The sequence below is a fragment of the Papio anubis genome, chromosome 15, assembly GCF_008728515.1.
Source record: "Papio anubis isolate 15944 chromosome 15, Panubis1.0, whole genome shotgun sequence".
Classification (NCBI taxonomy): domain Eukaryota; kingdom Metazoa; phylum Chordata; class Mammalia; order Primates; family Cercopithecidae; genus Papio; species Papio anubis.
This window is the reverse complement of record NC_044990.1, coordinates 60055568-60081515: the sequence shown is the minus strand read 5'-3', so window position 1 is coordinate 60081515 and position 25948 is coordinate 60055568. Positions and strand designations below refer to the sequence as shown.

At 33.9% G+C, this 25948-nt stretch overlaps 1 long non-coding RNA gene across 1 annotated transcript; it reads right to left on the bottom strand.

Moving 5' to 3' along the window:
• Positions 1 to 14390: 14390 nt before the first annotated feature.
• On the bottom strand, positions 14391 to 21819 carry LOC103879355. Its single transcript, XR_002518448.2, has 2 exons — positions 17445 to 21819; positions 14391 to 14499 (listed from the first exon to the last, which is right to left on the bottom strand). It is a non-coding gene; the product is annotated as an uncharacterized LOC103879355 (long non-coding RNA).
• Positions 21820 to 25948: the final 4129 nt, after the last annotated feature.

Here is a 25948-nt window from a genome sequence, read left to right as displayed (position 1 = left end):
CACGCCATTCTCCTGCCTCAGCCTCCCAAGTAGCTGGGACTACAGGCACCCGCCACCATGCCTGGCCAAGTTTTTGTATTTTTAGTGGAGATGGGGTTTCACCATGTTAGCCAAGATGGTCTCGATCTCCTGACCTGGTGATCTGCACACCTCGGCCTCCCAAAGTGCTGAAATTACAGGCGTGAGCCACCAAGCCAGGCTGTCATAGGGTATACTTCTAATGTGCTCAGAGCTAACTTTGGGATGTGATAATTCTTCCTAAGACTTAACTATAATAAAAGTACATACATGTGGTACCTAAAGCCATCACAAAAGCTTAAAAAGAAACAATTCATACCATTAATTTTGGGCTATAATTTTAGTGAGAACTAATGTATTAATTGATTCCTAAAATTGCATATTTTATACTTGACTATTAATGATGTATTATTTATATTTAGATATTCTGAATTACAAATTAAAAGCATGATTTGCTAGCATTTTTTTTTACAATATTGTGTTGTGTGAGTGTAATAAGCTATGACATGCTTGTGTGATGTAGATCCAGTTTCATGTCAATTATATGAAACTAAAGCTGTTTCCAAGCCAAATGATCGCCTTTGAGTTCAAGCTCTCAAACTGTGAATACCCTGGGTGGTTTCTTGGCATGCAGATTTCTTCCACCTGTTCTTAGATGAAACATAAATGTGAACCATAGGAGATGTGATTTTCAGTGCTAAAGAGAAACCATTTACTTTATAACTTTGCAATGGAAAACTACCAGTATGGCCAATTAGGTGTTGAATACTTTAAATATTTTTCTCTACCAACATGAGATTTTTGCCTAGAAAATGTCTTCACCAAAACAAACAAGAAAACAAATCAGTTGTTTAATTGGCATAATCAAGTCAGACAAATACAATAGAAAAAACTGAGGCAATAACATAGAAAATTCAGGTTAAATAAGATTCTATTGGGTATAGTGTTTAATCTTGTTGAGTTTTATTAAAGTTTAATTTGAATGATTGGAATCTTTTGATATGCATTTCAGTTAATCTATAGAAGCATCTTTAAGGAAATAGTCAAGTAGATCCACGGTAACCTGAAGGAGTTCCTTTACCTTTCTCTTGTATATTATTTATAAGTAAAGATAATAATAAGAAGTGGTAGAATGAATTGTATCCCCTCTTAAATTGTTAATGTAAAAATCAGAACATTCAGTGCTGAGTGCTTTGAATTGTCCTCATTCCTTTAATAAGTGTAATGAGATAATTGCCTTGTTGGTTGAATTGTTTGGACCAAGGGTGGTACCTGACTCAACTGGACTCAGAACTGTTAAGCACATTAATATCAAAAGTAACACTTTTCACTGGGAAAAGAAACTAAAAATAAAACTTGGAGTTTTTGGTATTTCTCTTAGCCTGGGCATAAATCATACCTCAACAAAGGAAAAGCAGAAACTTACTCAACAGATTTGGGAAAGAGTCCTTGGGAGCACACAGGTCATGGTTTCTCAGATGCATTGGCCCCCTTTCTCTTGTTAAAATGTTCTTTGGAGTGTAGGATTTGTATATGTCCATACTTTTTTTTTTTTTTTTTTTTTTTTGACAATCTCACCTCTGTCACCCACGCTGGAGTACAATGGTGCAATCTTGGCTCACTACAACCTCTGTCTCCCGGGTTCATGTGATTCTCCTGCCTCAGCCTCCTGAGTAGCTGGGATTAAAGGTACGTGCTACCATGCCTGGCTAATTTTTGTATTTTTAGTAGAGACGGGGTTTCACTATATTGGTCAGGCTGGTCTCAAACTCCTGACCTCATGATCCACCTGCCTCAGCTTCCCAAAGTGCTGAGATTACAGGTGTGAGCCACCGCGCCTGGCCTACGTCCATGATTTCTTAAGCTACCTTAAGGATTTCTATCAATTGAAATCAAGAGTACTAATATAATTAGCTTAAGATTAAACAAGACTTGGTTCCCTTTGTTTTAATAAGAAATTATCTTTAGATTTGAAATGCACGTCTTATCAAAACTAAGCATGTACCTGAATAATAAATAAACCTCATTATATTTACATTTGAAAATACCAATATTCTCAACAAATAAAGATACATCTTTTAGGAACCAAATTGGCAAAGTAAAAGAACAGGCAACACCAGACCATTATGAGGCTACAGAACTACTAAAAAGAACAAAAAGTAGGATAATTATATGAAAATATTACAGTTTTTTCAATTTGGATGTGATAAAGATAATATGTCCAAATATCTGGTAAAAAACCAAAAAAACTGTGATTAGCAGCATTACCACTGGGAATGGGTGGAAACATGAGTGAATCATTTTTAAGATAAGCATTTTAGTCATTAATTGCAAGAGTCTGGAAACATTTATTCTGAAAGCCCTTTTAAATAAAATGAACTGCTCAACCATATATTCTTTTGAGGATGGAGTGAAAGAAGTAAGTAGACTCAGCTATTACTACTGGTAATGAAGACAGTATGGCACGGGTACTCTAGCAAAATTGTAATCAACTTCCTTGTGCATTTTTAGAACACTTCATCATGGTTTAGTTGACATAATAATCAATTGTCATATTGAAAACACTACACAACTACCTAACTAAATTCTGGAATAAATTTGTAAACACAATAATAGGTTTTGTGGGTTTTCCTACACATCCAACGAACTTCTTTTTCTAATAATGGAACACCATATTTACTTTAAGTTACTATTGCTCCCTAATTGTTTCCATGTTTTTTTTCAAGCAAAGTCAATTTGACCTGTAACTCCAGAGACAGGGATATGGCCCGGTGTTGATAACTCAAATTAGCTGACCATGAAAGAGGTCATGTAACCCAATCAGAGCCTTTGAGACACCATCTCTGGATTTTCCTCGGTCTATGCATAGAGGGTGGCTTCACTTTTTACATAAGCTTGGAGTCTGGAGGCCATGAGTTGGAACTATGATGGTATGACAGTCTGTGGATACTGCATGGTAATGCCCTGTCTGAATGAAATGACTGTAATAAAACCAAACAGTGGGGCCTAAGGTCACATTGTAGCACCTAGATTCAGCTTCACTAAACTCTGGCTTTTGAGCAGCATAACTTCCAAGTTCCATTTTACTTAAATAAATTTATATTGGCTTTTCCTTGACTTGAAACTCAAAAAAGAATTAATTGGAAACTTGAGATTCTAAAAACAATGTGGAATCTAGGGAATAAATACGTAGAATTATGAGCTATAACTACCATTTGGAGCACTGACATCTCTCGCAACTCTCTCTCTCTCTCTCTCTTTTTTCTTTTGTCAATTCTTGCTCCCAAAGGTCAGACCTGTGATTTGTGTGTAAAATCTCCAGCTTCCTCAATGGAACTGGTTATATGACCCACGCTGTTCCAAACATATTCAGATTAAGGAAAAAGCATATAATATTGGGAGATTTTGGATTATCTTCTGTTTGCAATACTGCTTAAGAAACATAAGCAAAAATGAAGGAAATACGTGGAACTGTGTGGTTATAATAAGCTTATATCCTCCTTTTTACATATATGTACACTAAAACAATTTGGTACTAAATACTTATTCTGTCCTATCAAATATTTTACCAACTTAAATGCAATTTCCACAACTTTTATGAATATGTTGGAAGAAGCAGAAACCATAGGATGTGGAGAATCTGTTTTTTATTCCTACATGATGACACATAACCTCCAAGTTCATTTTCTCTATTTTCCTGCCTTTATTTCCTTCCTTTGTTTTATTTTTCTTAGACTCCTATCCCATGCTGGGTTTGATCTATGATCTTCTAGCAGCATCAGAGGGAGTTGGAACAAAAATAAAAATTTTATAGTGTAGTAATTAGAGTAACAGGTAGAGAGATCAGTAAACACATGGCTCAGTGCTAAATTCTTGCAGATGTTTCTGACTGAATTCTTGCCAGAATTTGAAAGCAATGTATGACTGTTTCTGGGAGCTGCAGACAATCAACTCTCCCTTTCTGCACTTTTAAGTACAAGGTACTTACAAGCAACATAATGAAATAACTTACATCTCTCTAGTTTGTTCAGCCAGAGACAACATCTGAATCTTGATTTTTTTCAAATCTCCTTTATGAAACTTTTTCAAAAGCACCATTGTGTTACTGTTGTAAACAAAAGTTCTTTTAAATCATAATTATCTGAGTTTCAAACATCTGTTGATAATTAGTACTCTTATTCACATAAAATTATTTTTAGTCCGGAATCGTCACAGTCATTTTTGATTGTGAGATTATCTAGGGACTTTGGCAGAATTATGGCTGTCTTTGGACCTGTCCCAACTCTAATATCTCCCAGAGATATTAGAATCTGGAGGGTCTTGTAGCCATAATTTGAATAAGGCCTCCACACAATTCTTATATTCAGAAAATATTGTTAAACACTGATTTAGTCTTGACATAAATTTAAACCATATCGCTCCCCTTATGCTGCACCTTCTACATCTAGTCAGTAATCAAACGCTCCTGTGTCTTTTGTTCCTCAACTTACTCCAAAGCCAACATCTTTCCCGATGTCCTTCACATAAATCCTTCTTCCTAAAATTGTACTCTTCCCCCATGACTTAGTTTGTGCTGATGTATCATAGCATAGACTGGGCAGCCGAAACAGCGAACTTTTATTTTTCTCAGTTTTGGAAACTGGGAAGTCCAAGGTCAAAGGGCTGGCAGATCCACTGTCTATTGAGTGTCCTCTTACTGCTGTGTCTCTTCACATAGTAGAGAGAGAAGAAGCAAGCTCTGTCCTCTTTTTTTATATAAGGGTATTAATCCCTTCACAAGGGCTTACCTCTTATGGAGTCATTCCAAGAGTCATTATCTCCGAATACCATAACATTGGGTATTAGAGTTTCAACACAGGAATTTTGGGGAAGACACATTTTTGTTTTCTTTATATATGATATGTAGTTAATTTTGTGAAATTACGTTCTGTTCATGTGTGCTGCATAATATGAGATTAAATCAGTTTCTGACTTTTATATATTGACTTTTACTTCAGTTTTGCAGCAACTCACATTCTTTATTCTCCAAAGCAGTTTGGCTTCTGGTTTTGGAATAAGAGAAACCAACAGTAGCTAACTTAAGCAGAAAGGAAATTTATTGGAAGGATATCTAGCTGCTTAAAGAATCATCAGAAAGACCAGAGGGATAAAGTTGAGAAAATTAGCAGGAAAAAGGAAAGCTAGGCCATGTACACTTGACAAATAGCGTATCACAGAAGCAGACTTTTTTTTTTTTTTCCTTTTTCTGGGATTTTCCCAATGGACACACTTTACTGGCTACCAATATCACTTCTCCTCTAACTTCCACACCACTGCCATTGGACATATTTTCTCAATTGGCCATTTACTTTTCAGCTATTTCCTTAATGTCCAAGTAGCAAATAGGAGCATTTAAATGGGTGATTATTGGTCATGCGCTCATTTTCAACACTAGAGGAGATAAAAATAGATAATATTTGAACTCTTGTTCTCTCATAGTTCAGGTAGAATAATTCAGAATCACATAATGGGAAATTAAAATAGGTAGTATCTTCACATGCTGATTAACTGTTGATTCTAATAATACACATGAGTAACTCTTCCAATACACAAATTTTCAAACTAAAAAATTGCCCCAACAAACATAAAACAACTATCTTCTGTTCAATGTAAAATTCATACACATCTGACAAAGTGACCTAAAGGGAGGCAACCCACAACACTTTTTACAAACAATGCTAAGGCCCACATATCTTGGTGTTGTCTATTTTTTCTCTAGTTCTGACCTGTTGTTATCTAAATATTGTCTCATGTACATAATTAAATTGCAAAGCTAGCCACAATCGATACACTCAATATATGATTTGGGGAAAATAAGTAGTAAAGACTATATATACATACACACACACACAGAGAGAGAGATATATAAAGGAACACAAATAATTTTAGAAAATAAATTTTCTCATTTTACAACTGAATTTTAGGGGGAATTCCTGACCTTTCTTCTCCATTAACTATACTGTCTTCCCTACGATTTCAATAAAGAGCTCAAGTGGTCAGGTTCTAAGTCTTCTCTTGTAATATAAACTTTCCTTTCCGAAAGACCTGTGTCTACAGTGGCCCTGCTTTTATACTGTTGCAATAGTCTTCCATTAACATTTACCATTAGATACAAAAAAATAATAGAGTCTGCCCAGAGAGAATTTGGACTCCCTTTGAACTCTCCTTGCTTCTAAACTTTGGAAATCACCCTAACCAAAATCAAAATTTCCATTTTTCCCCAAATGGTATCAGAAACTACAGAAGACAAGCTGCTGTTTCAGCTTTCAATTCAATGGAATCATGGAATAGGGGAAGTCTATCTGAGGTAGAAAAATCTCTAAATTGCACAAGAGGAGAGTCATGGAAATAGTAAGCAATGTTTTTTTTTTTTTTTTTTGAATGGATACTTAAGGGTAGCCATGGGATGTACCACCCCTTACTTCTGCTTATGGACTTCTAGACCCATGTAGAATTTATTCTGTACCTTACATTGTGTTGCTTATAACTGACGCCTGACTGGGGAAACTAGTGATTCCCATTGACTACTTCCTTTCTTAATTTGCTGTATAATAAATTTCTCTGTCAGAAGCAATGCTTTACAAAAGACTAAAGTGGTTTGTCATCAATTACTAACTGCATAGATAGTAGTACTAGCAGAGGCATAAAGAGGCAGAGAAATAATTTTTAAAACCCAAATGAGTAACTGAGTTATCACAAATTACTACCCTCTCCAAGGTAAAATGAATACATAAAATTGAACCTTTTCAAGGTTATTCAAGGATGTAATACAATATTAGGGGCTTCAGTCTTCTTACTTCTGCTAAGTTGAGCACCTGGTGGCAGCAATCATTAAAATAGTTTTAGTCAGCCAGGCGCAGTGGCTCACGCCTGTAATCCCAGCACTTTGGGAGGCCAAGGTGGGCAGATCATGAGGTCAGGAGATTGAGACCATCCTTGCTAACACAGTGAAACCCCGTCTCTAAAAAATAATTAGCCAGGGGTGGTGGCGGGTGCCTGCGGTCCCAGCTACTTGGGAGGCTGAGGCGGGAGAATGGTGTGAACCCGGGAGGCAGAGCTTGCAATGAGCAGAGATTGCGCCATTGTACTCCAGCCTGGGTGACAGAGCAAGACTCCATCTCAAAAAAAAAAAAAAAAAAAAAAAATACCTTTAGTTATGGGAAGACTATGCTATTGATTTTATGCATAGCCTCCTATCTACAAAATAATCTCCTTATGAGGTCTTTGTGAAAGTACTTCAGTAGCAGATGAAGGAGACATACTTACTTCCTTAGCTTAAGTAATCTTGCAGTGTTGATTATTAACATTTCTTCTGTCATAATTGCTTTTAGGTGAGCATTCACATATGACCTAAATATGTTTATAGACGGTACCATTATACAATATCTCTCTGAAAAAGTCCTCCTCGTTGTTTAATAATACCTTTTACTTTCTTGACCACCCAACAAAATTGATTACTTGTGCTATGAATTGTAAGATACCCCTATCTCACACCATTTTTTTTCCAAGCAAAGTGGGCCAAACATATACTACTCTAAAAAATACCTCTGGCAAAACATTGCTTGCTCTCATGGCCTTCAGAACCACTCCTGGGAAGACTATACTGCTATCACAGTTCATTTTTCATTATTTTACTGCTATATAAGGTAAACTCATCTATAAAATGTTATATTCTGTTTCAAATTATCAAGGAAATCTCCTTATAGAAAAATTGTTAATTGAGAAAGGGGAGGTTATAAAGTTGGATAATTATAGTGGGAGATTAATGACTCAATCTATGATGTGCATCCAAAGTTATGTCAATTCAACAAAAACAATTCATAAAGAACATTTAGCATCATATAAAAATGTGGTAACCATTTGTATTAGTCCATTTGTGTTGCTATAAAAGAATATCTGAAGTTGAGTAATTTATAAAGAAAATATGTTTATTTGGCTCATGGTTCTGCAGGCTGTATAAGAATCACAGCACAAACATCTGCATCTGGTATCCACCTCAAACAGCTGCCACTCATGGTGGAAGGGGAAGGGATGCCAGCACGTACAGAGATCACAAGGCAATAGAGGAGACAGAGAAGTGCCAGGCTGTTTTTATCTACCAGTTCTTGTGAGGACGGAGTGAGAACTCACTCATTATCTTGAGGACGGCACCAAACCATTTATGAGGGATCTGCCCCAGAATCCAAATACCTCCCATTAGACCCTATATCCAATAATGGGGCTCAAATTTCAACATGAGTTTTAAATGGGTCAATGAAAGCAGACTATAGTACCATTCAAGGTTTCAGCTGTTGTACTCTTTCATGGCCTATCACCAATCTAGAATCTATGTTGGAAAATGATAATGGTTACATAAGAAAGGTGACAGTCTGGCTTCAAAACTAAAAAGTTTCTACTATGCTTTCAAATTGTGGGTTATTGTAGCCTCCATAGAACATTCTGAAATGTCACAAATGTTTGAGTGATACTAGATTTTCTGTTTCAAAGAGTCAAGTGGCAGAAGAACTTATTTGTCATGAAGGGTTAACTGGAGAAAATTCTCTTGCCTTGACATGAGTCTCATTTAATTTTGGCTGCCTTTCAGATCTCAAAGTAAACAGACTGAGCCAAATCTCTTGTTCTTGTTTTTGTTTTTTCTATTTTTGGTGGTGGTAAGCAAAAGGTAGAGAACTTTTTTTTTTCATGATGTGCAGAAATCATATAAGCTTCCCTAAAATGAAAGTTTTACATGTTCTGTGGGATATGTGTCTTTGTCTCTGCCAAATGTATTACCATATTATTTAGATTGTTTATTATGTTTATTAATTTGAAGTGAACTCAGCATGATGCATACAGTGGATCCATTGGAATGGGAAGACATTAAAGATCACTAAAAATAAGAAGTGATACCAAGTTTAAGAAATAATCTAGCCCAGGAAAAATATTGAATGTATGATCTAGTAGGTAAAAGAAAACTGATTGTGATGTTCTGTGTTTATTAGGATAAAGGCAAAACCATTGCCATATCAATAGTGTTGAACAGGAAATGAACTGATTTGCTCTGAAACAAAACAAAAACTAAAAGAAAAGCTGCAATCATTGGTCAATGTACTACCATTCTGCAAGACTTCTAAGCTTTCATTTCAGACCAAACAAGGACATGTAATTGCTTTTAATGGACTATTCTGATACTGAGAAGGAACTGCTATTATTTTAGGGTCCTCTCTTAAATATATATATACACCACATAAATTAAATATATAAATATACCACACTTATATTTATATATTATTTACATATTATATATATACACACACACACACACACATATGCATACACACACATAATGTTTCATAATTGATATAAAGTTGTATTTCCTGCTTGGAAACACATACTATATGCACTAGGAATCATATATGACTAGATGTAACTTTAGGACAGATGGAATATAATCAAAATAAATTTATATTATTGACAGACTGAGGGTGTATTAGGAATATTTCCTCTTTAAGAAAAATTAAAGTGACATAAATAAGTTGGTTTAAAAAAGTCAATGCATATATGCTTTCATGTGCACTAAACGATTTGGAATAATATTGTATTGAGAAAAACTACTTTCAAGCCAAGTGAAAATGCATCAGAGAAGAACAAGGTAGTGAGAAACTGTGCAATCAGAGTTTGGGCAAGGAGAGAAGACTAAATGGGATAAAATGGACATTTGGGATATTCTCTCTTGTAGAAGAATTTAATGATGTTGGACACAACAGCTGAGTTTGAGAAGCTGAACAAAGCTTTCTGCAGACTCATGGACCTAGAGGGACAAACTTGGACTTCAAAAACACCTGAAAAATCCACAGGACTTGGAAAAGGGCCCACAAACAGCTACAATGAAGCAATAAAAGTGAACTAGAAACAAGATTTTCACCAAAACTGAAGACAGCTTCAGATTATCTCAATTTCATAATTATGCCAGAAGCAAGATAAAGTTACAATCATTGTTTAATGTACTACCAGAAGAAGATAAATACTCTCTAAATGAAGATTACATAATACAGAGCCTCAAATTGTTTTCATAAAGTGTGGTATAATATGGCAAATGCTCAATCAAAAGGAGCATGAGGAATAAAATGTGAATGAAAGCCAACAGTAGCAACTGGAAAGAGACACTGACCTATAGAAGACACATATAATAGAGTTGTCAGTCACAGACTAAGCAATATATGTTTAAGAAGAATTTATTGACAATAAATAAATGGCAGTATTGTCAGAAGACCAGAAATTATAATAAGGAAATGTGTAACATGTAACACTAAAAATTATAATAAATGAAATCAAGAACTCAGTAAATGCAGTAAGATGAAATTAGATGCCAGTGAAAAAGAATTATTAAACTAGAAGGTAAGCCAGAAAAAGAAATATTCAAAATGAAACACAGAGATACATGTCAAAAATTGTGAAAAATCTGAGATTATACTCTGCTTACAAGTTAACAAATTAGTCTTTCAGAATGTCATCGATGCTACCAGAAAGCACAACATTTCTGAATCAGACAAATAACTTCGATAGCATGACAGCAGAATGAACGTCATGTTCATATCTAATCTGCCTCCCTCTATACACCCCACAAATTCCATGGGGATGAGGCTCACGTTGGGCCCAGGTAGATGCTGCACATACAACATGTTTGTTCCACAAAACTGAAGAACACCAAGCTTAGAAAATCTCCAGTCTCATAAGGAAGCTGCAAGCAAACCTACCTAACTTTTTCTCAGAAGGATATGTTATCTTTATTTTTCTGAACAGAAAACAAATCTTGTCCCAGTGTGAGACACTATCTTTATCTTTCAAGTTTATTTACTATGTAAATAAATCTCTTTGAAAATATAGTCTGAAACAAAATCTACTCCAAGCTATGTAGAAATACTATGGAGAATTGCTCATTAACAATACATATCTCTGTTTGCATCATCACGTTTTCTGAAAGATTTTTCAATGAATATGCTGATCCATCATCCACTTTGATTAATCTGGGATAAAGGACTTCATTCAATGAAGATACCATCAATAGAATTCTAAGCATCAGGCCAAGTGTCAATGCCACCCAATAGTATTTATAGTAATAGTATTATTTATAATAGTCCCCAAATTGGAAATTGCTCAAATGACCATCAACAATAGAGACAATAATAAACTGGCCGGACCCGGTGGCTCATGCCTCTAATCCTAGCACTTTGGGAGGCCAAGGCCAGCAGATCACGAGGTCAGCAGTTTGAGACCAGCCTGGCTAACATAGTGAAACCCCATCTCTACTAAAAATACAAAAAAAATTTGCTAGGCATGGTGTCAGGCACCTGTAATCCAAGCTGCTTGGGAGGCTGAGGCAGGAGAATCCTTGAACCTGGGAGGCGGAGGTTGTAGTGACCCGAGATCGCGCCACTGCACTCCAGCCCAGGTGACAGTGAGAGATTCCGTCTTAAGCAAAGAAAAAGAAAAAGAAAAGAAAATATAATAAATTATGGTGTATTAATCACAGAATATTTCTGTACTTGTAAAAATTGCAACTTTATGAGCCAATGGAGAGGAACCTCATAAAATAGTTTTGAGACAGAAGAAAAAAGGCAGAAACCAAAGGACACATCCTATATGGTTCAGTTTACACAAAATCCTGAAACAGAATTGATGCGTTGAGTTATAAATTAGCATAGTTTGGTTAGTCAGTGGGAGGAAGGACCAGGTGGGACACAGGCCCAGTATACTTCTTCTTAATCTGTATACTGGTAACAGAGAGTCGCTAGTATGCAAATATTTCATTGAGTTTTACATCTAGAATTCATGCATTTCCTTGAAGGTTCAAAACCCTGATCATGGTATAATATTATATTAAAGTGAAGAGACTCCGTCTCTACAAAAAAAAGAAAAAAAGAAAAAAAAGAAATCCTAAATAAAACTTAGAAAGTTATATACATTAAGAGAAAGAAAAATATTGACATTTGGTTTCATACATTAGAATGAATAACTTATTTTCATTAAAAGATGGAAACAAATGCATGAAGAAGCAAGGCAAAGAGCTGTTTCCAACACATGTAATTGAAGAGAGGCTTATATCAAGAATTTAGCACAAATTCCTGCAAATCGATAATACAATGACAGACAACCTTATTTAAAAATTACACAGGTTCTTCAGAAAAATAGGATATAGAAATGTTCAAAGTGGTTAGTTTTCAAGGAAATGCAAACGAAAGGGGCCCTATCACCAACATTGGCAGGACTGTTACCAGCAGACTCTGTACAAACTAGACCAAGAGCTTGGCTTTACAAAGAAACATTATCCTCAGGGAAGGAATCAGCAGAAAAATATGTTCTTGTCATGGGATTTGTCTGCAAAAGTTCTAAAGTTTTCATTGACATAACACAGTTATTTATCCAAGCAAAAGAGTTATTATCCAATTACTCTTTTTTGAGTAATTGAAAAAAGAAAAAAAAAACTTTTTTATGGAGCAACAAGAGAATTATAGTAGACTTGGGAACGATCCAGAGAAGGTCCAGAACACTCCAAGCCCAACAAGGCAGGACTTTTATTGGAACACAATTTTCCAAAGAGGTGGAGGAGGTGGCACCATGGATGCGACCTGTGAATATCCTATAAGACTGCTATAGTGACCCTCTTTTATGATCACACTGGAATGGTAGCAAAATATTTTTACATGCAAATAGATATCAATCAAGTCATATTGACTATAATTCTGAGAAAATTCATGAGTTCTAATTCATTATGAAAATTCTTACTATTTCTTTGCTCCTAAGCTTTGCTTTCATTTAGCCAGCTGACTCTAATTTGAAAGGAGCCCTTGGGAAAATCCGCACCCCTCAGGATAAACCAGACTCACAATATGAGACATATTTCTTGCTTACTATGATGCTTTTCTGCAAAGGCCTTTGGTTGTTTAATGAACTAAGTCATGAAGACTGAATCACCCACAGTTTCTTAATCACCTTATTTGGACTTTCCTTCAGAAAAGCTAGTTAATTAATTTTGGAAAAGCAGCTGTTTATTTAAAACCAAATAAATTAACACTGTAAACCTTTTAGGAAAAGCTTTTTCTTTCTTTTTTTTTTTCTTTCTTATAAATGAAGCAAGAATTATTTTCTAGGATAAGTTTATCTCACGTCAATTTAAATATGTGACCTTAGTCTGTAATGAACCTAAGCAATACCATTTCAAGTATATGATTTCATGAGGAGGAATATTTTTAAAATTCAAAGGACAAGAATGGTTAAGAGTCGAAAAAGATACTTCGGAAACCTGGGAGATGATATGATTCTAAAATCAGACATTCTAAATCAACTCATACAATTGGAAAGGGATCATAAAAAATTCACACTAAAAAATCATGTATTTGCAGGATTTTAACAAAATCATTTTAGAAACTGAAAGTGGGACCAATTTTATATAGGACTGAAAGCCCCGAAATCTGAGTCTGTAACAGAATGTTTTAGGGATGATTTCTGGCTTTCACTTTATATTTTTCCATAAGCCCAAACTAATGTGAAAATAACTCAGCCTAGGTTTACTCTGTGATTTATAACCTCTTCCCAGTGGAACATCACTCTTGTCCTGAATCTGAATTTCTTCTCCTCAGCTGTTGAACCCCATCTACTACTCTCTTAGTCTCCTTAAACAGATGACAATTTCTCTATCGTGGGATTTCTGATTTCTAGTCCATCACGTACCTCAAGAGAGGTTTTTAGTCAGTTCCTAAGTCTCAGGACTTCCTCCAAAGGCAGAAAGTCAGGTATGAATATTAAGCTAGAAAAGAAAAGCCAGGTGTGAATATTAAGATAGAAAAGAAAACAAGTATCTGAACTTAAAATAGTTTAGACTCCAGTATAGGGTGCCTTGCAAATATAAATAAATAAAATGTTTTTTCATTTGTATTTAAATACATATCTCATTATACTATTGAAACTCATTTCTGCAAAACCAGTTTTGGAATATTTATACATTTTAATCAATATGAATGAAATAAATGCTGAAATGAAGTTTCTGCCCATCTGAGCAAATTAATGTTGAGGTAATTGAATAAATAATGAATTAATATTGAAATGAGTTTTCTGCCAATTTAAGTAAAACCACAAGTCATTATAAATAATTCCAGCCATCCTGCACTAATCTCATAAACATGTCCAATTGACTAATTTAATGCTATCATTTATGCTTCCATCATTTCTAAAATGTTTAATTTTAATAGAAAATAAATTAAATGGCTCATTGAAACATCTATCTACCAGGTTAGAATAGGGTGGCATATTTTTCTTCAGTTGAAAGATGTAGAAATAAGTGAAGACCACTCAAATGAGAACAAGCAAAGGCAATTTATGCAGAACTTGCCATGGGTGACAAAGAGCCAAGCACCATCACTTGCATGTGGCAGCAATTCAAAGGCAGGCAGGTAGGTGTAAAAGCTTTATAGAGAAAAAAGAGAAAAGTTTTAGTATGACCTGATAGGAGGTTGTTGGCAAGGGGAAGCAGTAGATGGACTTCCTAGAAGTGGGTCACCCTATCTGACTGGTTGGTGGCACAAACTTGGCTTTCTCTGCTTGGTCCAAAGTTGGAAATGGGAGTAAAAAGGGGAGAAAAAATAACAAAGCTGGCAGGTATCAATCTAGCCCTGACCATTTCAAGTGCTGCAGTGCTACCGAGTGTGAGGCTTGGCTTTCTGGTCTGCAGACTGTAAGACAAAATTCTGTGGGTCAGAGTTTTGTTTTTATATGTGGTCTGGCCACTCTCCTTGTCCATTTGCACATTCAATCTCTAAGAGACAAGTGCAACTATACTAAAACTCAAGTTTTCTTCGATTAGACATTTTAATGCTACAAATATATGTGTCACTTTTTGAGATATTTAATCCCCCATATATAGATAACACTTACTAATGTAGAGAAAGCTGTTGAACTTCCACACATAGTTGAAAATGTCATACAAAATTGTATTCATTTTAAAGTCCTTAAAATATAAGGAGAAATATATATCGTTTGTTTCAAAGAGAACGAAATCATTTTTGACAGTGGATACACAGTCTTGGCAGATTTTTCAGTAGAAACTTGATTTCTAGAGAAATTAACATCTGTGAGACTGCAGTATTCTCTCATTACTTATAACACGTATTGTTAATAAGCCTTCAGGAATCACCTTCAGTTCCCTCTCTGCCCAGTGCTAATGTTGGTGGCATTTTCCAAATTTAAAGGTACTCAGGCATAACTACTCAGAAAACACAGAGCAAACTACAAAATTCGTTTGGTATCAAAACAAATCTTCTGGGAAGTGGACTATGAAAGTTGTGTAGCTTCAATTCAGACTTAGACACGGAATAACAGATAAGATCCTTCTAGAAGGTGGTGGATCCACAGAGCACAGAGAATAATAGTCAATGAAGGAGTTTTGTGAAAGAGCTTAATGAGAGTCTATCTCTGGTCTATGGTGGAGTGTTGGGGGATAGACTTTACCCATAGACTTTGGTAAAGGCCCTTTCCTGAGAAAGTTCCTCTCTATTCCTATTTTGCTTTGTGTTTTAGTCATTGACTTTTTCTGTGCTTTTCCAGCATCTATTAAAACGACCATATATTTTTCATCTTTATAAAATGAGTTGGAAAGTGTTCCTCCTCATTAGTTTTGAAAATTTTTTAGAATTGGTGTTCTGGAATTCTGTTTAAGGTAAAGCTTTTGAAAATGAATTCAATCTTTTAATAGATACAGGACTAGTTAATTTTTTACTTTGCATCTTGGGTTAGTTCAGGTAAGTTGTATTTTTCATGAGATTGGTTTATTTAATAAAAGTTTTTCAGTTTATTGCCATAATGTTTATACATATACATAGTTATATATATACACACACACACACACTTTACATATATACACACACACACACATATGTTTATATAGGTAATTACCTTAACATATGTAGAATTTGTAAGTATAGTTTTTTCCTTTTTTTTTTTTTTAAATCACCCAGCTCAGGGCTTCTCAACTTTGTTGATCAGTGCAAAGACCTAACATTAGGCTCTGTTAGTTGTCACAATGGTTTGCCTCTTTTCTATATTGATTTCTCTTCCTGCCTTTCCTTTTTATCTCTCTTACAGTTTATTAAATTTGTTTTTTTCCCTTAGCTATTAGAGCAGATTTTAGATCACTTATTTTATACATTTTTGTTTCTTCCCTAATACAAAAGTATTAAAACCTATACAATTTTCTAAGTCTTGTTTTTGCTACTTCTAATATAATTTGTTGTATAAAAAAATCACATAAGATAAATAATAATTTACTAATGTTAAAATAAGGGAAGATACTCCACCCCCAACTTTAGGAAGTTCTTCTTTTGTCTCTTTGAAATGTATGTGAAATTTTCTAAGAGTTAAATAAGCCTCTTGCTAGCTTTAGAACCCAAAAATGTCTTTGTTAAGTACCTACAAACCATCTCCTTGAAATGCCATCAATAAAGAAGACAGCATAGTCTTCAAGTTTCTGTGAGAGAACAGGCACATGACTTCAATGGGCACCTTGTTCCAGGTTTTAGAACCATATTCTGTTATAAAGATCTAATTTTATTTTTTCTTTAAGTCAATTAACAGATGGCTACTCTAATTACTGAGTAAACTTAGGATAAATACGTGTGACAAATAATGTTACACACGCTCTTACTTGAGGACTGCATATTGTTTATTTTGAGAACACATATGTAATGGGTTGTATCTACTTGGCTATATAAAAGGGTGAAATTTCTTTATGACTTTGCAATCTTTTTAGTGGATTGTCTGTGATATACGTCATTAGTACTTATTCAATAAACTTTTTTTTTTTTTCTTTTCTACCTTTGTGGATAATTTTTCTAGATTGGAAGATTTTATTTTTAATTGCATTTCCCCAACAATTGTATGTTGGTTAACATTCATTTTGAATTTTTTAAGTCCCTTTAAAACATTATTTTAAAGTTTCATTCTTTAATGCGTGCATTATTTAGAGATGTGTTTCTTACTTTTTAAATATTTGAGCTCAGTTATTTTATTCTGCTTTATATATTAATGATTAAAATTCTGTCATAATTTAAGATATTAAAATTGTAAATATATTGGATAAAATAGGATATAAAGTCAGTAATTCTTGACTTCGAAATGCAGTTTTGCCAATTAACATGTGTGACTTTTGAAATGTTAGTATCTCTAAGCCTTAGTTTCTTACCTATAATATAAAATAATACAAAATTGATCAGTTTGATTGAAGATATAAATGTGTGTATGTTTGTATGTGTACTGTAGGTTAAAGCAAAAGTTAAATTACTAGTATTATTATATTGACATGGGAGACTCATCAACCTTCCACTCTAAAACTAGTCATTGTTATTATTCAAAATTACCTTGCATCTTTGATGAAATCAGTGCACTCACATTAGTAAAGATGGTGGAAAACAACAGTGATAACATTATTCCTAAAGAAAAGAAAGTAACATCACAAACATCAGAGAAACAAGATTATAGCTAGTGGGCATTTTCCTTAATTGAAATAACAAATTATAGTTTATACCACTGATCAGAAAAGAAGTTGGGGTATTCTCCTTAAGTACTTTAATGAGGACTAGATGGGTTAATGTATTTAAAGCAATCTGAGAGTGACTGAAAAGATGTGCTTTTCAAATCAATCAATAAAAAAATGCATATGTACTACCATCACACCCAATGGCTTAAAAGTAAAGGAGTCATTGCTATAGCATAGGCATAAAGTTACTTTGCATTGTTACTGTAATATGTATATTTGTTTTTAGATATCATATGCATATAATCTGAAAAACACTGCTCTAGAGAAGGCATAAGTTATTACTCTAAGTTAAAGTCTTCTGACCTAATAGTTAGATATCAAGGAAAAAGCACATAAAATCATCAATAAATAATTTATTATTAAAGGGCATGTATATGAGATAATTATTACTAATTTCTAGTCTCATCATTTACTAATGAGTCAATATTGTTGGAATGATAATATATGAAAGATACGGTAGAAATATTAGAAAATATTTTATCAGCAAAACCTTTCACTATTATGGTAGCAATGATATGCACTGGATTCTGGAAGAAGCTATACATACTACAACAAATATTTTCATTTTGTTGGTTAAACAAGTTACTTTTTTGCTGTATTCCATTGGTAATCTTAAAAACAAATTCAAACAACAAATAACATTGTACATCAGTTAACGGTTTAAAATGCAGTTTCTCCTTGTTCATCAAAAATCCCTATGAAAGAGATGAGTCTACATTGTTAGGTACCTCATTTTATTTACAAGTAAAAAATGACCAAAGTTTGTATAACTTGTATATAACAGGCATTACTTATCTTTGTAGTCAGATAACTTCAAAAGTTTGCTACCTCTTTAATCTGCAATTCTCAAATTTTAATATTCTTAGGAATCTCTGAAATCCTTGAGAAATAAAATTTCGATCCCAGATTCTACTTATATTCTGATAAGATTCATAAATCTTCTTTTTAAATAGGCACCCAATATTATTTATAACTGGGTTGTCTATTGACCATACTTTGAGAAAAAAACACTTTCTAGCCTACATTTTTGTATATGTCTAACTGGCATGATTGGCATCATGCATACACAATCCCCTATTAGTCTCCACCTTTGGAAATAAATGAATAAAATACACGTATTTTTCTTAGGTAATTGTTGAGTGTACCTGGAATACCCAACAAGGCCTTCTGAATGGCATATATTTGCTATCAAAACTTATTTTCTACACAAATAAATGGGTTATGCAAGTTCTTAAGTACTCTTTAATTAGACCTGCAGCCTAAACTCCAATTATTTCTCTCAAATCTTGTTTGTATTTGATTAACATCTATTCTAATCCTACAAAGTAATTTCCACGCTCTGCTAAATTATTGCACTGTAAATAAGAAATAATCGTTTAAACTTCAACCTTCTCTTTTCAAAGATTATGACACTCAGGTTTGATGGTATTATCACAGAAAATGTCAGCTCAATTATTTTTAGAATAATTAGCTTCATTATATACAGAAGGTACACAGATATAAAACTCAGTTTCTTGATTCTAAAGTACCTTCAATAGCAATCAAATCCTAATTGAAAGAGGCTCACACCTGCTACCTTCATCCTTTGTCACTCTCTTATGGAAAGATTTACTATCACAGAATCTAAATAATTATTAACTATCCCCATAGAAATGATTGTTAAATATCAACACATATATCCTTAAGTTACTAGATGGAAATTACCTAAAATTATTTCTTATGATTGGAAAATTTAGTCTTATATAGGGTTGCTGTGTAGCTAAAGTATTAGAGGCACAGAGAGGCTATGCAATTTGATGAGAAAAAGCTTGAAATAGGACTCAGGTGCTCAGACATAATCACTCCTGTTACATGAGTTCATTGCATTCATAGAACATAGGTGTTTACTTTGTCAACTGAAAATGCTTCTGGGATAAATGGAAGTATTACTCTAGACCAAAAAACATTCTAATTTTTCCATGTGATTTTCCAGGTACACAATTTTTAAAGAACATGCAGTGACTAATATACAGTTTAGGGAAAAATAAGAAAGATTTGGTTTAGTTGCCAGGAAGATCAAGAAACAGGATGAATATAGTCATGTGCAGAAAAAGTGAGGGGAAAAGAATAGCAGCTGAAAGCTATGAGTATGTACATATTAATTCAGAGGACAACTTGGGGCTCAGGTTTGGTACATCATTAGTTAAACAGGTTATGTTTCACATATGAGTAAACAATATGAAGATATACAATAGTTTTAAAGGTTAAACTTAGGTGTATACTCCACTCTTCACAAATATGCTCATAAAATAATGATTTTTGTATGATGAATCAATTTTTGAAATATTTTACGTCAAAAAATTTGGCAGTTTTTCCTTTTAAAATCTGATTTGTTTCATAATTATACAATAATCTAAATTTGGATTTATACCAGGTTCAAATTATTTATTACATAATTATCAGACAATAATGTTAAATAATTTCTTTTTAAATTTTAGTCTATTTATTTATTTGGAAACCAAGTTATGAGACTGGCTCACTTTTGCATTTTTGGTAGAGACTAGGTTTCACTGTGTTGCCAAGGCTGGTCTCGAACTCCTAGGCTCCAGCAATCCACCCACCTTGGCCTCCCAAAGTACTAGAAATACAGGCATGAGTTACTGTCCTTGGCCAATAATTTATTTACCTAAGAAATATTAGATACAACACTACATACACTTTGATTTCTTTTCAATTGTGGTAAGAACACATGAGATCTACCTTCTTAACAAATGCTTCAAGTGTATAATACAGTATTGTTAACAATGAGCACAATGTTGCACAGCAGAGCTGTAGAACTTACTCATCTTTAGTAAGTAAAATTGTATACCCATTAGCTATTCCTTATGCTCTCCTCCCCTCACACCCTGAAAAATCACTACTTTACTCTGCTACTATAAATTTGACTATTTTAGATACCTCTTATAAGTGGAATGATGCAGTATATTTCCTTTTGTGACTTTCTTATTTCACTTAGCTTAATGTCCTCAAGGTTCATACATGCTGTATCATGAGACAGGATTTCTTTCCTTTTCAAGGCTTAATAATATTCTACAATGAGAAACCATGTCATCCCTGTTAGTATGAATATTATCATAAACACAAAAGTATTGATGAAGAGGTAGAACAATTAGAACCCTTGTACACTATGAGAAATGCAAAATGGTGCAGCCACTATGAAAAACAGTATATGTTTCCCCAAAAATTAAAAATAGTACTACAATATGATCCCCTCATCTCACTTCTGAATATTTATCCAAAAGAATAGGAACCAGGATCTCAAATAGATATTTACACTCCCATGTTCACTGCAGCATTATTCATAAATAGTTAAGATGTGAAAACAAACTAAATGTGCATCCATGGATGAATGAAGAAACTACTTTGTAACTTAATAAGGGTAGTTACTATGAATATTGGAAAGACATTTATATTTTTATAAACCATTTAAAAAGCAATTAAATTACATTTAACTCTAATTTTTATATACTCTTGAAGCTGATGAATACTAAGTATATGTAAAATGCATGTTTTCTGAATAAATGCATGTATGTTGTCCTCAAAGCATTACTATTATTAAGATCTCTGTGTGATTTATGAATGAACCAGTGGAGTTACTCAGCCTTAAAGGAAGGGCTTTTAAATTTAATTTTATACCTGTTAAGTACAGTTATCATCTGCCTCAGACTTTAAACTTTTGTTCAATAGAAAAAAGTTGATCATTAAACAACTTAGGAAAGCTTGTCTACGTAGGCTTTTTCCCAGCAGGTTTCTGTTGTCAAAGATCTAGTTCAACCATCTCATGAAACATAGTAGCAGAGGATATTTGCCTAATGGTACAAGCATTCAGGATTATTGAGAGGAATTCCTCTATAAATAAAATTTTTTTAAAGATTAATGTTTGAAACAGGCTATAAATCCAGTTTCCAAATTCAGAAAGCAGTCAGGTTTTTTTAGATGTTGGACTCAAGGCATCTTTAGATGGTGGAGTGAGTGAGTGAGAATGGTAGTGGCAATCAGATAAATATCCCAGTTATTATTCTGAATGTTTTTTGTGATGGCATAGACATCAGAGAGGATTTGAGACAATGATGATAACACTTAACTTTCTGTGAGAATATGATATTAAAGAATAAAGATAAAATGTTTTTTGGACATAACAAGGACTATGTCAAATGTTATATCATTTCATAAGTGAATAGTATTTTGTTTATATTATTAATAAACTAAATGGTAAACAACATAATCATAAAACTATAATGTGATTTACAACAGCTCTCCCTAAACTTCTAATTTAAATAGGAGCTTTATAACAGGATATCCTGACTTGTAAACTTTTTCCACAAATTGACATTTCTTAAGTAGCAGGAACATATTTCTACATCTCTATAAAGGTCTGCATATAAGTAAGGAATTTATAGTCTCCCATAAGAGTATCAGCCTACAAACTGCATGGAGCGTCACACTCCTGAACTACTGTTGTTCCTTCTCCATCGTTCCAGCAATGAGCATAGTCAGAGAAGAAAATATAGTCTCCACAAACTAAGGTCAAATTGTTAATTTTTCATTCAGCTCTTATTGACATAAATGGCATAGTAAATGCTTAGAACACTGACTGAAAATAAAAAGAACTGTTTAGTAAATTTAAAAAGTGTTGAGAGATTTACTAGAGGCCTGGTAAGAATAATTTTTCTTGAAGTGAATTTCAGAATAAAATATAAATCACTGGATCTTATTTAGAGTAGTTTATCACAGATGCCACGAGGTCCTTTTGTAAGATGACCTAACCTCAAGTTTCAGTGCCTGTTTTCTAATAGCATTACATAACCATATCTGGGGTAGTATTTATTAGATAGCAATTCTTTGAAATAAACCTCCAGCTCTGTGTGCTTATTTACGGCATTTATAAGATTAAGGCGTGAGCTTAAATAAAGCAGGTTGGATCAGCGCTTACAGACTTGTGCCCTCATGTTTCACGAAAGAATAAAGACAGGAAGATAAACATGGACTGGTTTACCAAGAGGACATCCTGACTCTTCGTAAGTCACTTTGGAATTTTTCTTACCACTTGATGCCTAACACTTTGCCACCTGTAAACCAATGACTGTTAGGTTCCCAAGACAAGATTTGTCCAAAACTTGTAACCAGGAAAAGTATTGCATCCCATGGAAGGAGCTTAAAAAATATAGCGCTCTCTTTATCCAGAAAAACTAAGAATTATTTTAAAACTTTTATTTTAAAAGTGCTTACAGTGATTAGTACGTGAGGAATGTTTAGGGAGAAATTAACTATATATTTCTCTTATTTTTTTTTTTTTTGGTCAAGAATTTCCCAAGTCAACTTAATAATAAGAATCATAAGGGGCACCAATTTAAAATAAAAATAACTAATAAAAGTAATAAAGCACATATCTGACAATTTCTCCTTTATTCTAATTCATTAAACCTGGGGCTCACCAAAGAATCTATCTTTTTATGAAATAGTTTTAATAAGATTTTGAGAAATATAAGTAATAATTGAAAAGCCATTTAAAATGCCTCTTCACAGCATATATTTCAATACAGGTATTAATACAGTTTAAAAGAAGGAAACACAGCATCAAATCATGGGGGTAAAAATGTAAAGCAAATATAAGAGAAGAAAAATATATTTGAAAATAATGTAAAAATAAAATTCGGAATAAACGGCAAATATATATAGATTGTGTTACGCAACAAAAGAGAATTTATGATATAAAAATGATGTACATCACTTAGCATTTGTAGATGGTCTGGACTGTAGTCTGTCTTTCTGGTGCTGGCCTAAAGATCTAGAACTTATTTCTTTCCTATGTTTTAGTTCTGGTGATATTATTCACACCCAATTAATGCTCTCTTCACTCTTATTTTAAAAACCATCTAAGTGTATAGCACAGTCACAAATTTTAACCCACACAATAATTTCTATATCTAGAAAATTGTAATTGCTTTTGACCTACGTTGAGCTTTCTCAATGACAGCACGCACTCCAACATACACACATAATCTAATTTAAAACGTATTCCGATGCAATAATTTAAACTTTAATTTCTGTTTGTCCTAGAGAAAATTCTCAGGTCTCCGTGAAGAAGCATGATCCCTGCTTCTTTGTTCAAGAAGGTGCCTATATGTTTGAAAGAAGGAATGTGGAAAGTTCTGGGCATAATGACCTCCATCTTCTGGGATGCTATCTTTTTTCCATGTGAAAGCTATTTGTCCTCCAAATCCCTCTTGTCTAAAACATGAGCATATGGTGCTCTTTGCTCCCTGACTTAGTGTCCATCTCTTGTTCCTGCCAATCCTATGTTCCCTTTGGGGTCTGGGTACCATTTTGGCACAGCTCTGAAAGTCTGCTCTGCAGGCACATTATAGAAACTAGCTTTCTAAGGCAAACTCCTTAGGCACAGTGTCAGCAATATCTGGATCATGTCATTGGTACACAAGAAGCAAAGGCAATATTAAAGCCTCAAAAACTGTCCTCTGCTTGAGCATTAGCCCTGACAGATGTACTTTGATATGACCCAACCTCGATTTAGTATGGAATAGCCTGCAAAGCAAACTTTTCCTATTGTCTCTAACGTAAGAGTCCGACCCTCAGTCCACTCGCAATGTCAACCTCACTTACTGAAAGACTTCCTCATCAATGAGTCAAAGCCTAGAATAAGAAAAATCCAGATCTCATTGCTTTGCTTTCCTTCTTATAATCCTCTCTGCCTAAAAGTACGGTTTTTTAAATATATCTTATTTTGTATACATCTTTGTTATAGCCTTCACAGAACTGTCACAGATGTTAAAAGTTTTATTCAGCACTTTGCAGGAGAACATTATGAGTTGGTCCTTTCTGTCTTGAACCTTGATTTGCTTAAAAGGAGGAAATGATAATCTGGAAAAATTCTCTCTACCAAATCCCTGAATCTAAATGCTACTGTCTAAATCTATAATCCTATTGTTAAGTCATTATTATCATAGTCTTACCTTGTAGTTTCTATCATAATCAATACTGATGTGGTTTGACTGTTTCCACACCCAAGTCTGAACTTGAATTGTAATCTCCACGTATTGGGGGAGGAACCTGGTGGGAGGTGATCAGATCATGGGGACCATTTCCCCCATGCGGTTCTCATGATAGTGAGGGAGTTCTCACAAGATCTTGATGGCTTAAAAGTGGCAGTTTTTTCTGTGCCCTCTCTCGCTCTCTTGCTGCCTTATGAGAAAGGTGCTTGCTTCCCCTTTGCCTTCTGCCATGATTGGAAGTTTCCTGAGGTCTCCCTAGTCATGCAGAACTGTGAGTCAATTAAACCTCTTTTGTTTATAAATTACCCAGTCTCAGGTATTATCTTACTAGCAATGTGAAAACAGAATAACAAAAATACCAATATTTCTACCATCACCTAAATATCTTTAGTGAACTAGTGTATACATTTTATGCTTACAGATGCAAAAAGAAAAAGCATATTAGTAATTTTTAAAAATGTTCTCAATAAAAAATTTATATTAATGTTTGACAAAAAACAATGTAAATTATACATGAAACCTGAGAAATACTCTAGCTCCTTCTTCAAGCTGCAATATTCTTCGGAAAGAAGTGCTTCCTTTAGAAACAATTACTTAAATAAACTACGTTTTTCACTACAGGTTTTTTTTCTTTTTGTTTTTTGTTGTTTTTTTTTTTTTGCAACCCAAGTGCAAAAATGCTTTTGGCTGACCATTTTCAGTTATATTTTGTGTTCTCTGCTCCCATTCAAAACCTTCTCCATTCAGAGATAAAGAAAAGCTGGTTTTATTCTTTCACTGAATGTATCAGTTTCCTTTTCCTTTTAATTACTCCAAAAAGTCAACAATACTTCCACTTACCATCTCCCTTATTTGTTCCTAATGAAACCTCAAATGGTTCTCCCCAGTCCTTCAAATTCCACCTTTTTCTAGAATGTATCCATGTACCATTCAGTTACTTTTTTGGAGGTTTACCTATTTCTTTTTTATTCTCTAATGTCCTAGACAAGAAAAGGAATTTTCAAATTGAGAACATTCTGTATAATATGGTGAAAATAGACTAATATCACTATTATCCTTGCTTCAGATTTCTAAAACTCAAAAGCATACGAAAATACTGTGTTTGAGAGGGTATAATTTGTAGTATTTACAGATATTCTTAGAGGTAACCAAAAAATTGAAAAAAATTATTTAAATTTAAAACTCACCTGAACAGACTACAAATGTTTGTGTGTGTGTGTGTATATATATATGCTATATACATATATATGTTGAGTTTTAAATGTTCGCTTAACCT